Source organism: Polypterus senegalus, chromosome 7 (assembly GCF_016835505.1).
Source record: "Polypterus senegalus isolate Bchr_013 chromosome 7, ASM1683550v1, whole genome shotgun sequence".
NCBI lineage: Eukaryota > Metazoa > Chordata > Cladistia > Polypteriformes > Polypteridae > Polypterus > Polypterus senegalus.
This window is the reverse complement of record NC_053160.1, coordinates 51049162-51071436: the sequence shown is the minus strand read 5'-3', so window position 1 is coordinate 51071436 and position 22275 is coordinate 51049162. Positions and strand designations below refer to the sequence as shown.

At 40.0% G+C, this 22275-nt stretch overlaps 1 protein-coding gene across 2 annotated transcripts in view; it reads left to right on the top strand.

The window, feature by feature from the left end:
• Window positions 1-22275, top strand: part of nim1ka (NIM1 serine/threonine protein kinase a) — a 109791-nt gene that overhangs the window by 48996 nt on the left and 38520 nt on the right. The window contains exon 1 of one of the 2 annotated variants that reach the window (XM_039758614.1): window positions 420-891. The exons of the other annotated variant lie outside the window; for it this stretch is intronic. The gene's annotated coding sequence lies outside the window, so the exon portion shown is untranslated. Of the gene's footprint in view, window positions 1-419; window positions 892-22275 lie in introns of those variants that run through there. 2 annotated transcript variants of the gene reach the window in all.

The window sequence follows — 22275 nt, the reverse complement described above, 5'->3', positions numbered from 1 at the left end:
AAAAGGAGCACAAGTGCTTCATGTACAATCACATTTCATCTTTAGGTTTCAATTTGCTATGTGACAAAAAGTTACTAAATCAGCAAGTAGGGCACACATTTTATTTAGATCTATGCATGAAGTTGACACCTCATAGCTTATTTGAGTCTTTCAGTTTAATTGGGAACATGAAAGAAAAATGTAAAAATCTTTACATTTTGTTAGATGAATATATTTGTAATAAAAAAAGACAACTATTCTGCATGGAATTGCTTAAGAATAAAGGTATATGAGACTCTGCAGACATTCAAGAGGTTGCTGAACTCGCCAGTCTGTTCCTCTGATCCCTGAGCTGTTCTTATTTTCCCCTTGCTCATCTGCTCATTTTCCCTTGGGATTTGGAAGCCTGTGCTTACTTCTTCTCTTCAATTAGGAGGGCATTGTGTAACAACACTTTACTGTGGTGCCTCCTCTCCGAGGGAGCGTCCTGCCACTCAAAGCCCGGCAGCGCCACTGCAGGCTCATTCTTCGGGCAGCTCACTTTAACAGAATGTTGGCCCTAATCAAACTGCCTCCCAGCTTTTGCTTTTTAGTTTTTCGAGCCATTCATTTTCCTTATTTGCCTCTTTTTATTATGAATTTTAATTGTGACTTTGTTGAGAAAAAGAAGAATGTGGATGCATTTTTAAGCCAAGGTTTGTCATTATTTAGGAACAGAAACTGTTTCCTTGCTTTTGTATAAAACTGGAAAACCAGTTTAGCAGAAAAGTGAAACTCGTGCCTGCTGTTTATTGACTGCCTTGGGATTCTGTGCCGATCTGCGGAGTCGAGATAAGGAAGGAGTGAAGAGCTTTTTGCTTACATGGCACATTTATTTATTATGACCATTTTCTTACTTGGAAAGCATTAACAGTAAGTATGGGATATCCTGTAAAAATTCAGTTCTATTTCAAAATGTCTTTTCTGCTGCACCAGGTCTTGGGCTTACAGTGTAAACATTACTAATCTTTTTTCTACTAACTGGAAAAAATGAAGCATGTCTTTTATTATTACATCATTTTTAGCAGAGTTTGGTTAAATTTGCACAATAACTTTAATGTGCCAGGAAAGTACTGATGTGTGAGAAGTATGGATTTATTGGATCACTAAATACACTTGATAGCCTAAATGGTAACCTCTCTTTGGTCAAACTTTTAATGTTTTATTACCAATCAGTGACAAATCCACAGACCAGCAATGTTAGGAATGAGCTTTTTTTTTTTTTCAAGTAGATCACATAAATACTGTATATATGAATGTATGGGGAGTTTAATCACATGCACATTTACAAATGTAAATTGATTACCGTATATCACAGTAACATGTTTGAAATTATAAACCTAAGTCATTGTTAAATATGTGAGACTAGTTGAGGGCAGTGGTACAGTGATGTGTGGTGTATATCCAAGGCAGGGAAACTCTGGACAAAAAGATCTACCGGGTTAAACAAAGTGCTGATATGAGAGTGGACCTTGTTTTGTTGGGGAGTTGGATAGCAGATTTATCAGTGTTAAGAAACTGGACATGACAAACAAAAAGCTTGTTCCAATGGAGGTAGGCAGCAGGGTGGCACAGTGGTTAGTGCCATTGCCACACAGCTCCAGGCTACTTGTGTGAACTTTGCAATTTCTTCCAATGTCTATGTGAGTTTTTCTCTAGGATTTCCAGTTTTCTCCCTACATCCTATAGTCACTTATAATAGATTCATTGGGAATTCTAAATTAACCTCATATACATGATAGTTGATGAGGAAATGAGTACATAGATAAAAAGATACATGTGAGAAGACAGATATGAAAGGCATTATATAAAGCGGAGACAAAGAGATGTGAAAGGCATTACATAAAATAGCAATAGATGTGAGAGGTGCTAAATAAAAAAAGAGAAAGAAAGACATGACGGGCAGGATGTAAAATACAGAAAGAGAGGCAGGTGTCTAAAAATAAAATAAAAAATATCAATAGATGTAATATACTGTATATAGAGGCAGACAGAAAGATGTGAAAGGTGCTATATAAATATATATATATATATATATAGATATATATGAGAGAGAGAGAGATGTGAAAGGCATTACATAAAATAGCAATAAGGTGCTAAATAAAAAAAGAGAAAGAAAGACATGATGGGCAGGATGTAAAATACAAAAAGAGAGGCAGGGGGCTAAAAATAAAATAAAAAATAAGAATAGATGTAAAAGGCATTATATAATATACTGTATATAGCGACAGACAGACAGATGTGAAAGGTGTTATATAAATATATATATATATATATATATATAGAGAGAGAGAGAGAGAGAGAGAGAGATGTGAAAGGCATTATATACAGAAAAATAGAGATAGATATGAGGAGCATTATATAAAGTAGAGACAAATAGATGTGACAGACATTATATGCTTTGATTACATCTTGCCTGAAGAAGGGGCCTGAGTTGCCTCGAAAGCTTGCATATTGTAATCTTTTTAGTTAGCCAATAAAAGGTGTCATTTTGCTTGGCTTTTCTCTATAAAAGTAAGTGATAGGTATTACAGAAAATAGGCATAGATAAATAATAATGAAAAATATATAACATAAACGAAAGAGGTGGATGGATGGAAGGATTTGAAAGGCATTATATGAAAGCATCATTTGTTATAATAGCGAAGTGGCCCTCAAGTTCCAAATTTAAATGGCAACTGAACAACTGAGGACACCCTGATCAATCAATATTTATATTACTAAGCGTCAGATACATGTATTAGGAGTGAAGATTTAAAATGGAAACATTGAATCATTTTTTCCATAAGGTGAGTCTTAAATAGACTGCCCAGCCATATTTTTGAAGTAGATTCCCCGTTCCCGCTTGACTGCTGAGAGATTAAGTCAATTTATCAGTTCACTAACAAGCCCAGCTGCATTAGCAGTATGGTGTTATTTGTATGCAAATAATATTAATTCATTTTCATATGAATAATGTAATAGTAATATGTTGAATGATAAAAGCGCTATTCCTGCTTACATCATTCAGTCTCTGAGTTTGATTCCTGACTGGTCAGTATGGGTTTGCTTGAGGGACCCTTGTGTCCTTATAAAGTTCAAGGACAAGTTGTTATGTATTTAATATTTCTGTGCAAAGCACTGGCTTCACATCCACAGTTCATTTGGGCTTGGCACTTATACCAACACCAAAAACTGATCTGAGTAAACAATCATCCAAATCAATGTCTCAATAATTCTATGTATGAGCAGTTTTTGACAATCTGTTTTATAATGCACTTGATCTAAGTAAGGGCTGTAAATGAAATCATTTATTAGGAAAATATTTTTTTTCAGTAATATTAATAAGAGATACAGAAGTATTTGCTGTAAACATACATACAGTAGGGCATGTGAACGTAATGCAGTTCTGACCTCTCCTGACCTTCGGCTTCCTCATTATTTATGTCTTAAAGATTAAAACAGGGGAGTCCAGCAAGAGAGCAGTCACTCTTTAATTAGTCTGGAAAAATTAATGGCTTTGGGAGACTGGGACTGAATAAGTGAGAGGGTGGTTGTCATAAACTGTAAGAAAGTGGCCACTGATATTAATTCTGGTGACAGAACAGAACATTGTCACACATGTCAAGGACAGTCTCACAGGTGTGCTATATTAGGAAGCCATATGCAGATGCAGGAGATTATATGATTTTGTACAAAGTGAATTGGAGGCTGTAACAAAAATGTAACGAAAAAGAACTCTTTGAGTGAGAAAATAAACTTTCTTTTTTTTTTTTTTTTAAATTATTCTGAAAAGAAAACTACAGTAGAAGCATAAGACAGACTTTGCAGTCTTTTTTCTTTTTACAGCATGCATGCAGGAATACTTTTTAAAGTTTCTTTTATGGTATAACCTGATGATACTGATTTCTTTCCGTCCATTCATTTTTGAGCTCAGTCCCAGAAAACTGAAGCCCATCATGGTGCTATTGGACAACGAAGCCTGAGCAAGATGACAAATCTGTTTGTGCACACAGTCAGCCTGACTCACACCAGGCCAGTTCTGAATCAGCAATCAGCCTAACATGCACATTTTATGGATGTGTGAGAAAAACTGAAGTTCCTGAAGAAAACCTCACACAGTAAGGGGCTGGCATACAAACTACATAGTCAACAACTGGGGAAAAGATTTAAACCCAGGATATTGTGCAAAATCCATGTAGAAAGTGGTTGTGCCAGAATTGGAACCATGATCACTGAGGAAGAAACACTAGACACTAGGACAACATGCTGCTCCTTATTATTATATAAGCAGAATATTCATAGGTGAGTCCTATCACTGATGCTATGAGTACTGCATTTTCATTTTGAAACTTTATAGGAGGAGAACTGTAAGTCTGATCATGCAACAGATAGAAAGTATGCCCACTGATCATCTTTAGTATTGTAAGTGTTGGCATTCTGGTTGTTTTTCACCATTTTGTAGTTGCTATTACTTCACGTGGGAGAAAAAAATAGGTACAGTCTAATTCCTCATTGAAACATTTAAATATATCCAGAAAAGTTTGTGTCCAGTCAGATACCTTTGTGACGCAAAATAAGCAGAAATAGTATAAATGTGAGAGAGGAGTGGAGGTGAACTGGGTGGAAAGTCTGAGGCAGTGGTAAAGACAACTAACTCAGAAGATAAAGAGTGAAGTTAAAACATTAGTTAGTCATTCATTTTGGACAGAGCATGAGAACCAAGAATACATTTAGGCTTTTTATTATGTTCATTTCATGGTTGTCTTTAAATGCTTTGAGTGAATTCAAATAGTGCGCGTGTAATCAAAAGAAGTGAAATGTGCTCCTGTAGGTTTGGAGATGGCGTTGATCTTGATGGCTCTGACATGTACCCATAAACAATCTGCCAGACAGTGTTTGTAAATTGCACAACACCTTCTATAAAAAAAAATCTAATAAGATTTTTGGACAGGCTGGAGATGATTTAAATAATATTAGATGTGATTGTGAAATTCTAGTATAAATCTTTTTATTCATTTGGTAACTTACTTAATTGATTTTAATGTCACATGGCAGGGTAGAACCTACTCTGACCTTACAGGACACAAGGCAGGAGTCAACCCTAAACTGGCTTCCAAGTCCATCATAGGGAATGTGCTGAACATCTTTGAAATGTTGAAAAAAAAAAAAGCCTTCCTATGCGCTCTCTGATGTTCTCAGCCACAGTCACCTTTTGATGACTGCTGTCTTTACCAGAGACTGATCTCATCAGGCAGTACACAGCTTTTCTCAGGTGTTTCGACCCTCGACTTAAACACCATCCAGCTGCCAGCTAGCAGTGGTGGCCAAATCACTGCATACAAGCACCTGGCTTTCAGCATGCATCCTCCTTCCTAAGCCATAACGAACAAGAGGCTCTTTTTGCTGCCTGTTTCCCCCAAACTCTGGGCTAGTGTTCTTCTTTCTACCCCCTCAGTGATGTTGTTGACAGAATGTTCCACACTGACTATGCAGGGAATTCTCTGCACACCACTTCCTCTTCTGTTTCTTTTTCCGATGCCACCACCATCTACTCAAAGCACCGTGATGTTCCAACAGTGATGGATTAAAAGCCAGAAGTCTGCATGACCATCATCATCAAGAGCGTCCGTGAAAATCCTAAATACAAAGAGGACTGTTTCATTTATGTTAGGTAGAATGCCCAGAGAGGACTGGGCGGACTCGTGGCCTGGAACCCCTGCAGATTTTATTTTTTTTCTCCAGCCGTCTGGAGTTTTTTTTTTTGTTTTTTCTGTCCTTCCTGGCCATCGGACCTTGCTCTTATTCTATGTTAACTAATGTTGTCTTATTTTAATTTCTTATTTTGTCTTTTATTTTTCTTCATTATGTAAAGCACTTTGAGCTACTTTTTTGTATGAAAATGTGCTATATAAATAAATGTTGTTGTTGTTGTTGTTACTTATTGTAGTTCTCCTCTGCTGCATCATCCCAAGATATTGTCAGTTCCACTAAGATGACTTTCTTTTCCTCAGCAGCCCATATGAATATACCGGTTCACCGACAAAAGCGCAATAGGCATATGAGCCCCGACAAAACCGCGACGGACAAATGAGCACAGACAAACCCGATAACTGGTTTTTGATCAATGTGCGCCGACAAAATCGCCACGACAAAATCGCGAGAGAGGCCAAGAGAGTGGGACATGTACGTGCGCATTATGTACACATTATGTGCTAGGTTATAACTGTTATAACTGCTGATGGCATGCCGCAAACAAATAACTCAGTCGAGGGTTGGCATAACGCGTCGTATACAAAGCAGAATTACCAGCAGTCAGGCAGCCAGCAAGTCTAAATACGCTCAACTATCAAGACATCTTGCTGCAATTCTTCCTACATATGCAGGGCGTGATCTTAAGGACTATCTGGGTGCCGTGTCTCGTAATATTGACTTCTAAAATAAACATTATTATATATGCTTTAAACTAGTAATTCATATTTAATGAAACTTTCGCGATTTTGCCTGCACGAATTTGTCGGCACGATTTGGACGCCGCGTTTTAATCGCCGCTATTTTGTTGGCGCTCCTATGTCTCTTGCGCAAATGTCGGGTCACAAATATACCTAGTCTTGACCTAGACAACAGAGCTGCTTAAGGAAATTTATGCTTTTCTGCCTTCCTCATCTGGATCCTATTAGGCGGGCTTAATTTATGTCTTGATGAAGGGGGTGATGCTTATTGTTTTGGCACTAGCTTGGCATTTCTTCCTTCTTTACCTCTCTAACACGTCTGCAAAGAACAACAAGACTTTGTCTTGACACCACCTATATCTCCCCTGGGTTAATGCAGTCTTGTAACCTGAAAAGATGTGTGATAGTGGCCTTCCCACCACGCGCATAGTGGATTCTTCCTCCTATCACACCAGTGTAAGTTCACTAACACTGGGAGGGTATCATAAACTACCTTCTACAGGACTGATAAATGAAATGGTTCCATCCTCCATAGGTCAGTACATGAGGTCTTTTTTGGAGGAGGTCCCACCTTGACCAGGCTTCTTAATGCCTTAACTTGGTGGTTTGCTTACCTCTTGTCTTCCTCAATGTTCTTCACCTCATCTTGGATCTTGTACTCCTTTCCCTCATGTTGGATGTTCTCCACTGTTGAAAGTGTGTTGATCCCAATCTTCTAGTCTTCTAGTGCACATGTTGCCAATGATGTGTCTGAGTTTAGGTGAATCATTGAGATGCATAAGGAAAATGTAAGTGTATGGTGAACAACCCGTGCAAACATAGTATTTGTGTGCCCCATGATTCTGATTTTGTAGATCCAATTCAAAGACCACTTTAAGAATTTTGTCACATACTTCTCCTGATCACAGCTGCTCTGATCTGTTGTGTGGATGTAAGAATTCAAAAACATCCATTAAAGAAAATTGGAAGCTAAGCACACTGTTAAATTAAAATACTGTACCACCAGCTTCCCCTCATGCTCACACTTTATCTTTACATAGAGCTGGCATTCTCACATACTTGTGATGAGTGAACCCCACTAAATTCGCTTCACGGTGAGTTCGGAAAAATTGCGGAAATGTTTGGGGACTTTGCTGAACTTGTTGAAATGCACTGAAGTCAATAGAGAAGGAGGAACTAAACCAGTTTTGATTTTTGAGTCTTTTAAGTGTCCCTGAGGTCTAGGGACACATCTGGCAACTATGCCGAACCAAGTTTTGTAACTCAAAAATATGCCCCGATCTGTTGAGGGAGCAGTGCTAAAAACTGTGCCACCATGCTTCAAACAAAAGTCAAAAGGTCAAAAAAGTTTTAGAACACCTCAGTTTTTATGTAAATGCATGCAGTTTAATGTCTTAATGTTTCATGAAATCAAGGCATAGAAAAAATAAACAATGGCAAATAAAAAAAACACAAGTCAAGGAATCATTAAGTGTACAAATTTTTATTCAGATTTTTGATTCATCATAGTAAGACTTTTTCCATTCTGCAGTAGTCCAGAGCTGGTATTTCAAGGCCCTGTTTTGTCCTTTAAAGAATGGCTTTCTTACTGCCACTCGCCCTGTCAAACCTGCTCACAAAGTCTCCTCTTCACAGTAGAAACTGAGACTTGCTTTATCTGACCACTGTTAAGCTGTGCTTGGAGATGTTGAGTTGTGAGGCGTCTTCTGATTGAGTTGTGACTTTGGGTTTGCCAGATCTCCATTCTTATCAGTTTCTTCCAGTTTCCAAATGCCTTTGGATTGTGTAGGATAACATGCTCACTGACACTTGGATTTTTTTGTAATTTCTCTAAATGAAAGGCCTATACTTCTAAGGGTAATAATGCTCTGTCTCATTTCATTTGGTAATTGCCATTTTCTTGGCATTATCACTTCAATATTGACCAAGTGCTACTTCAGAGAGTGTTTCAACTCTGCTTTAAGATCGACAGAAGGTTTTTAAGTAATCAGTTGAAGTTGGGACACCTTGCAGTCAGCACTGTATAATTAGAAGAGCTCAAAAATAAAAATAAATGCATATAAAATGCAAAATGAGTCCATCTTGAACGACTGCCTTAGGTTGCCTCCCCACGAATGTGGCTCTTCCGGTTTTCAGTTACTCTGGGAGGAAGGGGCAGGTCCAGGTGAACGTGACATCAGAGGTCCTTTCTGCAGAGAGAGGAGAAGAAAGGTTGTTATTTTACAGCGCCATCTCCTGTCTCAGCAGAGAGTTACCGTCACCCATCACCCAAGCCTTTAAGCTGTTTACCGTGTGCACGTGCTTGACACCGTCTTAAATGGGTAGCACAGTTAATATGTAGATATATATTTTTATATATAAAAATGGCATTGCACTCATAGAGCTCAATTCTTCAAAGCATAGGTCGGCCCTGCCACCAGCTGGGCAGTGCTAACAGATCTTGGAGCTCCAGTGCGACACAGCGCTTTGTCAAACAAACCTTAAACTCCGAAATAGTACTTATAATAATAATGAAAGATGTATTTCTTTTTAAAGCATACTTGCCACATTGGGCGGTTTCACATGCACAGCTGGGCTATTTTTGAATCCATTATGCATGACTTCTCATTTTCGGTTATTTTTTTTTTAAATTGTGTGCAATTTTGTTAAAACTAAAAATATCTATTTGCATTTTCATTCCTCTTTAATCTATGAACGCATTTCTTTTTCTTTAAAACCTAAGGACAGTCATATGTCTTCATTTAAAGTGTAAAGCATGTCAATTCCACAGACAGTTACAGTTCATTCAACCTTTCAGTCCTTTCAGTCACAACTACTGTTAACCAATTATTGATAAAACTGAGCAATGCCATGGGAATCGACCAAATATGACTGATTAAACTGTCTGTCTAAAAAAGAAAAGCAGAAATGGAGGGGCAACAATTAATACAAAGGTGGGATATCTGCAATGCAGAAAGTATTTTTTTGGTAACTCAAGTACTCAAGAAGTACTCAAGAAAGAAGGTTAAAAGCACAACGTCTCTGTGGCACTCCTAATGAGGGCAATACAGCCAAAACATCTTGTCTCTTAAAATTTTTACCTAGCCTTTTAAATTTTTATATTTTAAATATTTCCACTGCATCCACTTAACAGTGTCATCTCCAGACAGAGGAGTAGCTTCAGTGACAGACTGTTGTCACTGTCCTGCTCCACTGACAGACTGAGGAGATCGTTCCTCCCCCACACTATGCGACTCTTCAATTCCACCCGGGGGAGTAAATGCTAACATTAATTTTATTTTAATTTTTTTCATTTTTATTACTATTTAATTTAATATTGTTTCTTTGTATCAGTATACTGCTGCTGGATTATGTGAATTTCCCCTTGGGATTAATAAAGTATCTATCTATCTATCTATCTATCTATCTATCTATCTATCTATCTATCTATCTATCTATCTATCTATCTATCTATCTATCTATCTAAATTCTTTTTTCTTTGCAGATGTACACAAACATAGCTTTTCACCATCTGTAATGTTGTTTTACCTGAAGATGAACAAAATGCAACATACATAACAAAATGAGCTCTAATGATACTTTTTTCTGCCGTTCCACTTATGTATTTAAAGAAATCCGTTCACAGACTTCACTCTAGTAACTCTCTGACCCCACCCACTCATGCAAATTAAGGACTAATTGGCCAATCAGTGGACTGATATTCACAGATGTTGTTAGTGTTATCTCTGTGGCAGTTTGCTTGCTTGAAATGGACTAGTCAATATTGGGCTAGATTTGGTAGGATTGGGTAGGATGTGATTGGGATGGGATGACTGTGATTGGGCTGTAAAGTGCCTGTCAAATCTAATAACCCTGTTTACAAGGCCCTTTCACTTTTTTGGTGGTAGAAAAAACTGCAAAACATCTAGACAAATATATCAGATGCACCTGGCATGCCTTTTCTTTTTCTGAATGATCTTTTTCCCTCAAAACACTAGAAATGCCTTGTAAATAGTAATGCATTTTTTGTTATTATTATTTCACAGGGTCTCAAGATTCAAGATCATATTCAGGATTGTTTTGAGTAGGCATTGCACTGCAGGGCTAATTGTGTATACAATCGATTACATCCCCTTTCCTTTATACGAATCCAGCACGCTGCTGCTTGGACTCAAAGATCGATTTGTTCTATTGTGAACTGGCAACTTTCCCATTTGCACTTTGGAATACTGGCAGATAATATATGCATATACAGTAAGTGCATATTGACACACTCAGTGAGCCTGTGATGCGAGGGATCAGCATTATATACTCAGTTTGGCCTCTGCCTGTACGATATAGAGAGGAGAATAACATGCTCAGTCCAACAGTGAAGATACGGTGTGTAGCAGATAGAGGTGTAGTCCACCTCTAACACCCTCAGGTACCACTCTGAACATCAGGTGAAAGTATAATAACTATAACTTTTATTATTACACTGTGCACAAAGCACCCTCCACTCTACACTCATAAATCAATAACCAACAATACTCTTTCCTCCTCGCCCAGACACTTCGCCCTCCTACCTCCCAGCTCAGCTCACTGTCTGGGCCTTCCCACAATCCTTTTATACACCCTGACCCGGAGGTGTTCCTGTCCATTCAGTCCACAGTTCCTTATTCCTTCCGGGTCAGGGCAAACAGTCCTTTTCTTCACCCCAGTAGCACGTTGTTTCTTCCCGTCACATGACTATGACGTACTCCCGGGTTATAGGGCACATGCGAGCCTATGAGCCCTCCTACATCGACGCCTGATGGCCCCCAATGGTATCCAGCAGGGCTGTGTATAAACACTACAAAGTCCATGATGCTCTGCTGGAACTCAGGGCATGATCATGCTGTCGGGAGGGCTCCTCCTGGTGGCCTGGGGGTGAGGGAAGGAGTAAAATGCCGGCAATTCACCACAAGTGTAAAGTTACACTTGCTGGAGCAGTGACATTATGCATGTGGTAAATAAATTAGGCAGCAACGTGAAATGTGAGATGGTGTACGCTTCTGTGCATACCTTCTACAACTGTGTAATATCAAGCTTGCCTTGCAATCATCATGAGGCACTGGGAAAAAATGTTTGTCTAAACCAGCTGCACTGTGTATTTCAAGGAAAATATTTAGTCAACAAGGTCAACAGTGAACACAGAATATTTGATATTTAATGTGAAAAACATTCCTGACACCTACTCTGGCTTTCCACAATTTTCATGTCCTCAATTTTGTTCTTCTTTTTCACTTCCCATCCCTCTCCTGTTTGCCCAGTTCCACTTTAGGCATGTACCTGATCAAGTCTGAAAGGTTAAAACAGCATATTCGTAGCTTTATTTTTATTTTCATTTTCATATGATTACCTCACCCATGTTTCTTTCCTTCTAGACGTGAGATGACCCCATTACACATGGATGAGGCTTGTTATGTATAAATTCTGTCAATGGAGCTGTAAGCTCCTGTGTTATTCTGCTCTGTCCGATTTACATATTGGTGTTCTGTGGGATTCATTTATTTACGTGTACTGCAGTCCTCTAGCATGCTGTAATCAAATACACAGATATTTTAAAGCACTGGAGCAGTGAATAGAGGGACTAATAAAAACTAGCAAAAATGAATAAGAGCTTGGCTGTCATTTCAAAGGCCTGGGAGATCAATAGTTGTTTATGCAGACTGAAAATGAAATGGTTCTTTTGGAGGATTTACAGTTAAGACTAATTAATGTATTCACTTGTTTTGTAATGTAAAATGTTCTGTTTTCAAAGTCATGCATTTTATGAAGATCAATGGGAAAGTGGACGTTTGCTCGAAATCCCAGTAAGTACATGAAATTTGTTTGAAGAAGCCTGTGGTTCAGATGGTATTCATGAGGCCTTACTGTTTGATTTTAAAAAGACAATTTTGTTAAATCGTGTGCACTGCAATGGACTGGCACCTTGTCCAGGATGGGTTGCCATCTTGCACTTAGTGCTGCCCTTTACCACTCTGTATTAGAATAAGCTAGTATGATAAACGATAATATTGATAAATATAATCGCTATAGGTGATTTTAGAGTCCTAAGCAGACTCCAGTCCAAGAGGTGTATGCAAGGATTATTATTATTATGACAAAAATTGGCACAATAAACATAGAAGGGAACAAAGGAAAACAATAAACCTGCTGTCTCTAGGTGCCTAACTGCAGCCACCACCTAGTATAGTGGCTGCCTCCCACTTCTGGAGCCATGACAGTCTCAGGACCTCCACAGGCTATCTGGCTACAGCTATATCTGGAGTCCCCAGGTATCCCTGCAGATCTGACTCCCAATGCCAACCTCATGTTGCCTGTCTTATGTATGGGTCAATAGCAGGCTGTATAGATAGACTATGGAACTTCTTTGCTGACCCCAGATTACCTAGGGAATTTCTGACAACTCCCACACAGTAACAATTTGTTCCTTTGGTGTGATCAGCCATGACAGTTGAGGCGTACCTTGAGGAATCTTACAGGCTGAATCTTGTACTGCAGTGCTGGTCTCCTCTGTTACACCATATACTGTAAGGTAGTTATAAACAATGAAGCTCAATTCTGATTCAATTTGAATTATGAACATGGATTACTTTACTATATATGATGTTCAGTTTCATAGAAAGTTCAACTGTGCATACAAAATGTGTATATTGTAGAAATGACATATATGAGTATAGTAATTGACAATTGAATCTTATTCTTCTTATTCATTCAATTCATTCATCTGTCCTTTACAGTATCTGCTGATTTTCCGTTTTTTTGTGGATTCTTGCCTTGTTTTTGGATTCAGAGTTTGGATTACAGATTAGACTTGTTAGCATTGGTTTGTCTTTTTAGGCATTTCCATTTTTGTTTTTTTCTTGTTTTGCCTTTTCTTCTACTACATCTTTTATTATTTAATAGATTCTTCAAAACATAAGTAACTGTTTTGTTTTGTCCTTCAAGTCAGAATGTTTATGGTTATTCTTTCCCTTGAAGAACATTTTTGTGTATTTTAAGGGTTTTGAACCTTTAAAGGCCTGTGCCTAATTTTGGGCCTGTACAGGCTTTGAAACCTGCCTTTTGAATTTTGGTCCAGCCTTGGGTGAGGCCTGTTTCTGAGGCAGAACTCTAAAGCCTAGTACCTATGTTTATCACATGTTTCAGAATAGGAAAACGGTCCTAACTGGCTCAAAAATCTCAGAGTGAGACAAATTTGGCCGTACTTTTAGGAATACAGTAGGAGTAAAATTATTTTCCTAATTTAGGATACTACTCCTAATTTCACCAGAATGTAGGAGTGCTTCAGAGCTGTCTTAACCCTCTAGAAGCTGTCAGAAGATGGCTTTTTGACAGAGATCAACACACATGTCCTGGGAAACCCTGAATGTTTTCGAATTGCCAGCCAATAATGAACTCATAAAAAAGTATTGATCTGACAGAGTTGGATTAATAGTCGTGAATAAATCTTGTGCATTCAGTGACAGCTTTATCTATGCTGAGAAGACATGTGTTGTCAGCCAAAATAAAGTGTTGGTACTGTTACTTTTTTGGCCACAGGGAAAATGCAGCTTTGCATTTCCCCACCACTCCATGTGAGCTAATGTTAAAATATTTCTGCATTCATGCAAATTGGCAGGCACATAATCCCAAATGTGGACGAGCATACATATGTGAGGATGCCAACTGTATTGAAGTAGTCAGTATATTACTGTGAAGATCAGCAGGGTCTAGATAGGCGACTGAAAGCAAAATATCATACAGATATTTTGAGCTCTGCATTCCATGAACCCCTTAAACGTTCTCAGTAAGACTGGGAAAGTTCAAGAAACCAGGGGCAAACTCCCAGAGTCTTGAATAAATAGAGCCTTGCACAAAACAGGGGGCGCATGGAGAAGTGCACAATATGCAACTATGGAAGATGATTGGGAATACCGAGAGTATGTGACTTCAGTAAGAGCACTAGAATATTTGTGGCTAGTTTCAGTAACTGTTATTTTTATTATTTTAATATTTATAGTATAGCTATGGATCATTCATTGTTAAATAAACATACTTTACGTTTTAATTTAGTGTGTGTGTCTCAGTCTTTCCACCTTGGTGCTTGTTAACAGTATTATTTCTGATGATGCTGATGTTGTTTGACATTGGGCTTAGTGGTGTGACAGTTGCTTTCCCTCATGGATATCCTTGGCATCTGCTAAGGTGGAGAGGAGGACTCCAGTGATAGGGTATTGTTTAATTCTTTTGTCTTAAAATGACTTGTAATCACTTCTTGCATTGTTAAACTTATCATTGTTAAAAAAGGGGTGCTCTACTACCTTGTATCTCTAGCTACTTGAGTTCATATCATGGAGTGGTCACTGTATATGCAGAGTGTACACATTCTCCTCATCTTCACCTTGGGGGTTTTCTCCAGGTAACTTGCCTATATTCTCACATCCCAAAGACACACTAAATTAGTTACTGATTCTAAATTAGCCCCAGTGTGATTGAGAGACGTGTACATTAGTGGCACAGTAATACACATGCATAGTGAGTCCAGTTTATCCAGGATAGGCACTCTCCATAACTCTAAGCAGGATTCAATTAGTATAATAGCAGATGGAGGTATAAAATGACTTCAAGTAATCATATTAAATTGAATTTTTGTATTATGAGCTCACCACGATATTCACTATTTACAAACAGTACAGTCAAATCACAACACCAAATGACTCAAAAATGATGCAAAAAATGCAATATTGGTTAAAAATATAAAAAAATTTAATTGACACTTTGCAAGTTGGAGGGCCGGATGCAGTTTAACGTCATACCTAGGACAAGAACTTGCAGGGAAATCATGGGGATTGGTGGCAGGATTGGCACTCCAGCCACTGTAAAAAAAAAAACTTCACAAAGCTCCGAGACTACAGAAAGGACTCCTTTTTGCTCTCCGTGGGACTAGCTCTGTTGCAGCTGCCCAAAGGGAGGCTGCTCGCATCATGAAGGGAATGGGGGAAAGCCCTCGGGAGCCCCATCCCCGGAACATTTGAAACCATTGGATAGCCAACAGGGTCGGTCTGTTGGAGATCGGAACTGGTGTGGTGCTGAGGCGTCCCAATTTGAGGCAGCCCAGACAGGTGGGCGCATGGAACGTCTTGTCTCTTCGGCAAGATGATCATCTTCCTCTGCTGTCGGAGGAGCTGCGTAAACTCCGCATTTCAGTGGCGGCACTTTCTGAGGTGCGCAGACTGGGGACTGGCCTGATCTCTGTAGGTGGATACACCTTTTATTGGTCTGGTTGGTCTGATGGCTGTCATACTCGGGGAGTAGCTATTGCTGTAGCGGATTGGCTTCTTGCGATGGTGTCCGATATCACTCCTTTCAACGAGCATATTATGGGACTCAGATTATAGCACTCTCTGGATGACTTGTCTGTTGTCTCAGTTTATGCTCCGACCGCGGTGAGTGATGTCTCGGCGAGGGAGACATTTTATTCGCAGCTTTGCTCAGTGGTTGATGGGTGCCCACAAGGTGACACTCTTCTGGTCATGGGTGACTTCTATGCAACCACTGGCACTGACAGGGCTGGCTATGAGGATTGTCTCGGTCCCTATGGGTCTGGTGACTGTGGTGAAAGTGGCTCCATGTTCCATGATTTTGCAAAAGGTCAGGGGCTGCGAATCGCTGGATCCTGGTTCCAGTGCCCTGAACTGCATCGTTGGACCTGGTACTCCAATACTGGTGGTGCAGTGAAGATCGATCACATCCTCATGGGCAGACGTTGGAGGCTCTTGCAGAAGTGCCCAGTTTGTGAATTCCGACCACAGACTTGTTGTTGCTACTCTTAGGATCCAGCTTAGGTCCAGTAGGTTACCACCTACTAGGAAAATGAGCATGGACATGGCCAGACTCCAAGATCAGGCTGTTTCTAATGAGTTGTGCAGAGAGAGTGTCGACCTTGTTGAGAGGTTTACTTACCTTGGCAGTGACATTCATGTCTCTGGTGACTCTTCCTGTGAAGTCAGTAGACAGATTGGGAGAGCATGGGGGGCCATTAGGTTGCTGGAAAGGGGTGTGTGGCACTCCCGATATCTATACAAAAGGACAAAGGTCCAAGTCTTTAGAGTCCTGGTGCTTCCTTCTTGCTATATGGTTGCGAGACATGGATGCTATCCATTGACCTGAGATGAAGACTGGACTCCTTTGGTACTGTGTCTCTCCGGAAAATCTTTGGGTACTGTTGGTTTGACTTTGTGTCCAATGAGCGATTGCTCATGGAGTCCCGAATGAGGCACATTACCTGCATTGTGAGGGAGCGTCAGTTACGGCACTATGGCCATGTGGCGCGTTTCCCAGAGAGTGATCCGGCTCGTAAGATCCTCATTGTTAGGGATCCGAGTGGATGGACCAGGCCAAGGGGTCGCCCACGTAACACCTGGCTGCAGGAGATAGAGGGTCATTTGGAATTCCGGAGGGCGGAATTGGACCGCGTGTCTGCCTGGGGGGTTGCAAACCGGAATCCCAAGTTGTTTCGCTGTGTAGTTTGTGCGGCAACGCACTGTACCAAAGCATGCTCCCCAACTTGACTTGACTTGACTTGATTTTTACATTATATGTTGCCCTTTGTTTTGTGAAACCATGAGTGATAGTTCAGCAGGTAGCATTGCCTCCTCACAGCATTGAGTTCCAGGTTTGGTTCTGGGAATGAGATGCCATTTCCCTGGACTTGTTTCCATAATTCACCCACAGTTCTATGCCATCCTGTCATTTTAGTTGATGATTTGAATTGAAATGGTGGTACAACCCGATATAACCTTGTGTCCAGTTCTCTGGTGTCTTCACAAGAGAAGGCATGTTTATCTCTGCCGGATGAGACTTGACGTTTCTTTGCTGAAAATGAAAACTAACTCTCATAAACAAACAAAAGGAAGGACTGCATGGTGGACATAATTACTTTATATGATGTATTCACCTCCACTTTTCACTGTGTAGCTCCTAGGTGATGCCTGAAGGCCAAACATTTTTATGTACTGAAGTGTGTGTGTGTGTCAACAATTGTTTTAGTTTTGATTAAATGCAGTTTTTAAATGATTTTCATTTGATAATTGCCAAGTTTGGTTATACTTTCTTTCATTTGTCCATTTTCTATTTCACTTAACCCAATTCAGGGTCACTGGGGTGAGAGCTTATCCCAGCACTGACTGTCTATGACACAAACACACATGCACACTCGCTAGTACCAAGAGTCACCCATCAAGTTAAAACATGTTTTGGGAAGTAAAGCCAGAGTAACTGGAGAATAACCCATGCAGACAAAGGAAGAATGTGCAGACTCAGCCTAGACAATGACCAGGTCAGAAATTGACCCTACCCTCTGTGCCACCATGATGCCTATGTTGCCCATACTTACTTACAAGGTTCAATCCAAATATTCCAATAAATGTTATTAAAAAAAATTATTATAACACAGCAATTGAATTTGTGTCACCTTCAAAATACTCTCTTTGAGATGCAATACACTTGTCCCAGTGCTTCTCATATTCCTTGAAACATTTCCTGTTCTCATCTTTAGTTACCATGTCTAGAGCTATTTGCGTTTCTTTCTTGGAATTCTTCAAAGTTAGCAAACCTTCTTCCCTTCAGTCTCACTTGTCATTTCCGGGACAGAAAGCAGTCTTGTGCAGTGAGTTCTGACGAATACAGGAGATGTGAAGCAACAGCCACATTGGTTTTGGTCAAAAACTCTTTGACTGACAATGTGCTGTGAGCAGGTGTGCTGTTGTGGTGCAAAATCCAGTCCTGAGTGCACCACTTCCCTGGAAGGTTTTTCTTGATACTTTCCTGTAGTCGCCCTAGCACTTCATTGTACAGATATTACATGTCAAGCAGAGTATTTTCAAGGTGACTAAAAGGGAATTGCTGTTAGTCTTACAACAGAGTTTGTTTTTTTAACAGTTCCAGGAATTTTTGGGTCCCCCCTTTATACAAACACTGTGAGACTCACTAAGGATTATACTGGCAGCATTATGCACAAGGTGTAAAACAGCTCTACACGGAGTGCCAGTTCATCAGATTGATTCTTAACTCTTTCAGGGCAGATGTCGACTTTTGTCAAAATTCAGGGGTAGAGGACAGTAATAGGCTATAAACTGCGACAAAACTCATCCTTCTGTTTTAGTTCGTCTCTCTTTGCTAGAAGGAAAGTTAAGTAGCTTTTTGATTTGACCGAGATTCCCTGCATGAGTAGTGAAGAGCAAACAATTTCTAAAATGGCATCGACATCTGGCGAGAGACTAAAGCAGATATGCAAATAAAAATACTCCATAGACGTTTTACATATTATTACTGAATCGGACTCTGAGATGTCAGACTTGAAATTTGATGCAAGTGATCAGGAGATGGAGATCAAAAAAGAAAGTGAGGTACCAGCATCAGCTGATCAGTCCCCAGCTGATCTCGTGGTGCTGAACATGTTTTGGTAGCGTTCGCCTGGGAGGACCACCACTTATGATGATGAGAGATACAAACTATATTGTGTCACACTGTGACTGCCACCGCTGCCCACCTGCTGTGCAAAGACAGCCAAGGCAGCCAGCCCACCGTGCATTCCTGCTGGCCATCGAGGTGCCCCCACGCAGCCACAGAGATGCCAAACATGTAGCCACAGACGTTTTAGGTTGATTTATGTGTGAAACCATTGCTTTTTTGGAAAAAATATTCAGCCCTCAAAGAGTTCAATTTTGTAATTAAACAAATATTTTGTAAGTTAATTTTTCATCTTGTTAATTGATATAAACTTTCTCATTTAATTAATATTTTGTCTGCAACGGACTAACACCATGTCCAGGGCCAATTCGGCACTTTAGGCCCAATGCTGCCTCGATAGGCTTTGGTCCTCCATAGCCCTGACTCAATTAAGTGGTGTGAGATTAAAATGAGAGGAAATTTGTATTTTGTTTCTTTCTGTGGAGGAATCTAAATCTACATATCAGCGTGGAAGCCATACAGCTAATTTTAAATAGTCACTTTGTCATCAAATAGTCCATCCATCCATTTTCTAACCCGCTGAATCCGAAGACAGGGTCACGGGGGTCTGCTGGAGCCAATCCCAGCCAACACAGGGCACAAGGCAGGAACCAATCCTGGGCAGGGTGCCAACCCACCGCAGGACACACACAAACACACCCACACACCAAGCACACACTAGGGCCAATTTAGAATCGCCAATCCACCTAACCTGCATGTCTTTGGATTGTGGGAGGAAACCGGAGCGCCCGGAGGAAACCCACACAGACACGGGAGAACATGCAAACTCCACGCAGGGAGGACCCGGGAAGCGAACCTGGGTCTCCTAACTGCGAGGCAGCAGCGCTACCACTGCGCCACCGTGCCGCCCATCAAATAGTCTCCTATTCTAAAGAATAAATCTTGCTTTTGCATTCTTGTCGTTTCTTGATAGCTGCGTATTATCTGTGTTTGAGTGTTACATGATGGCATATTGCAGTGACACAATGGTTGGCACAGCTGTCTCACGACTCCTGCATTTTGGGCCGAGTCTCAGTCTGTGTGGAATTATCTTGTTCTCCCAGTTCCTGTAAGGATTTTCCCCCTCATATTAAAGTTGTTGATTGATGACACTCATTTGGTTTGTTGTGAATGTGCGTGTGGTGGTGTGTGGTACCTGTAATGGGATTGGTTCCTGCTTAGCACCCAGTCCGGCCAGGACAGGCACTGGCTTCAAGTGACCCTGAACTGGATAATTGCATTACAAAATGGATCATGAATGGATGTTACATAATATTCAAAATGACTTCAGAAGAGAGCTCAGGTGTGAAAAAGCAGACTTATGTTATGTGTGCATTCATCTGTCTGTCTACAGTACTTCTGCAACCAAGCAGGCACACTCTTCATTGTCTTTCTCTACTGTTGGTGTATCACATCATTTTTGCATTTATCATGGTTTTTAGAATTTGTCATTGTGTACAGGACACTGTACCTAATAAAGTGACAAATGAGAGTGTCTCTGCATAGGAAATGACGAGTTGCCAGTTTTTTTAATTGTACTTTAACAAGTTCCAGAGGTTAACTTTCTTATATCAAAATTATTGCTGGGATCCCTCTTGAACCAGTAGGGTTGATTTCTCCCATCAGTTCCAAATCCAATTGTTCATCTCCCCCTCTTTCTTCTCTTCTCATTCAGTTGATGCCTTTTTCTTTCTCTTTCTGCTCCAAGTTAATTTTTCTCTCATACTTGAAGTGGTGGTAGGCTCCATCTTGGGGCTTCTCCATAGTAACTCCTGGATTGGAATCACTTCTGGTTCAGGGACAATTTTCAATACAAACAGACCAGGCTAGATCTCTTGAGAAAACCATAGTGTGCGTGTACCCCTGAGCTTTTAGCTTTATAAAAGCGAGTCTGTGCCAAATCTGTGCCTTGTCTTGGAGAGCAGACTCCACACAAGTTAAGGAGGGTTTTTGCTGTCCTTCTCTCATTCATCTTTGATCTCAGTGTTTTGACACAATGGGTACAAAAAGAAAGTTGTGCCTGATGTAGCTATAATAGGGAGACTTTTAAGAAAAATACATGAAGTTAATGAAAGTCTGAAGAATGAAGCAGTTGTTGAAGTCCAAGTATTGAGTCTGCAAGGGTTCACTTTAGCTTACCTAAAAATATACTTGCCTGAAGGACATAACTTAAGAGCATGATCCTCAAAACAAATGTTAACAAAAGCCGCCATATACACATGCAAACAACATAGCAATCTAAACTTTTTAATTTAATATTCATTTTCTGTACATTTCACGTACATATAATTTGTTTTTGAACTTTTGAAAAATATTGGTAATCAGGCGATGCAAATTAGCTTGGCATTGGCATGTTTGGCCAATGTTTGCATGACTATGGTCACATTTTTACAGTTGCTATAGCTGGTGCCAGCCCTGTGACACACATAACAATAAAGGATGAAGGCACATGGCTTCTAAAATCCTTGTATCAAATCTCTTGTTTTTTTGTACCCTCTCTATGTCTTTGTCCCAGTCTCACTCTCGCTGTATCTGTCTACTGTCTAGATTAAGATATTTCCCATAAGATCTAAGTGTTTAGACCTCTTTATGTTATTTTGAATTAGACTCTTGTTTTCTTATGTATTGATCTTTTGATGTCCAATTATTTTGCGTTACTCCCAGTTTTCTGAACCCTTGGACTAATCCTGACCACAACTGCTTTTGAGCCATCACCTTTTTGTCATATCTTTTTCCATTTTTCCCCATCAATCTAAACTCAATAACCCATAATGACAAAGTGAAAACATGTTTGCATAATGATCTGCAAATTTATTAGAAATTAAAAATTGAAATCTCTCATTCATAAACATACAGTCGACCCTTGATATGCGACCGGCCTGACATTCGAACAACTTGATTTATGACCAAAAGTTTTGTTTTGATTTACGACCAACATCTTGCGTTTCGACCCGAATGCGGTCACGTGTATCCACTTGTGTGATTGTAAACAAACAGCCGAGAGCATTCGTAAGCGTCAGTCGGAGCCCAGATACATGTGTTTGTGGACGTAATTTCGGTTAGTGCAGTGATTTATCTATATATATAATTCACTAAGACCATGGCAAGCAAGACGCATAATTGCTAAGGAAGGAAGAGAAGGTAACGAAGGTAAAGAAAGCGATTGTTAAAGGATGTTAGCTAGCGGGCTGGCACGGCACATGATGATGTCATCAGGCTGAGTCAGCACTGGCTTGCTTTGATGTGTATTATTACAGCAGTTCACAACACGACCAGCTTTGAACTGAGTGCTCGACTACTGTCATGATTAACTTGAGAAACAGCGATCACG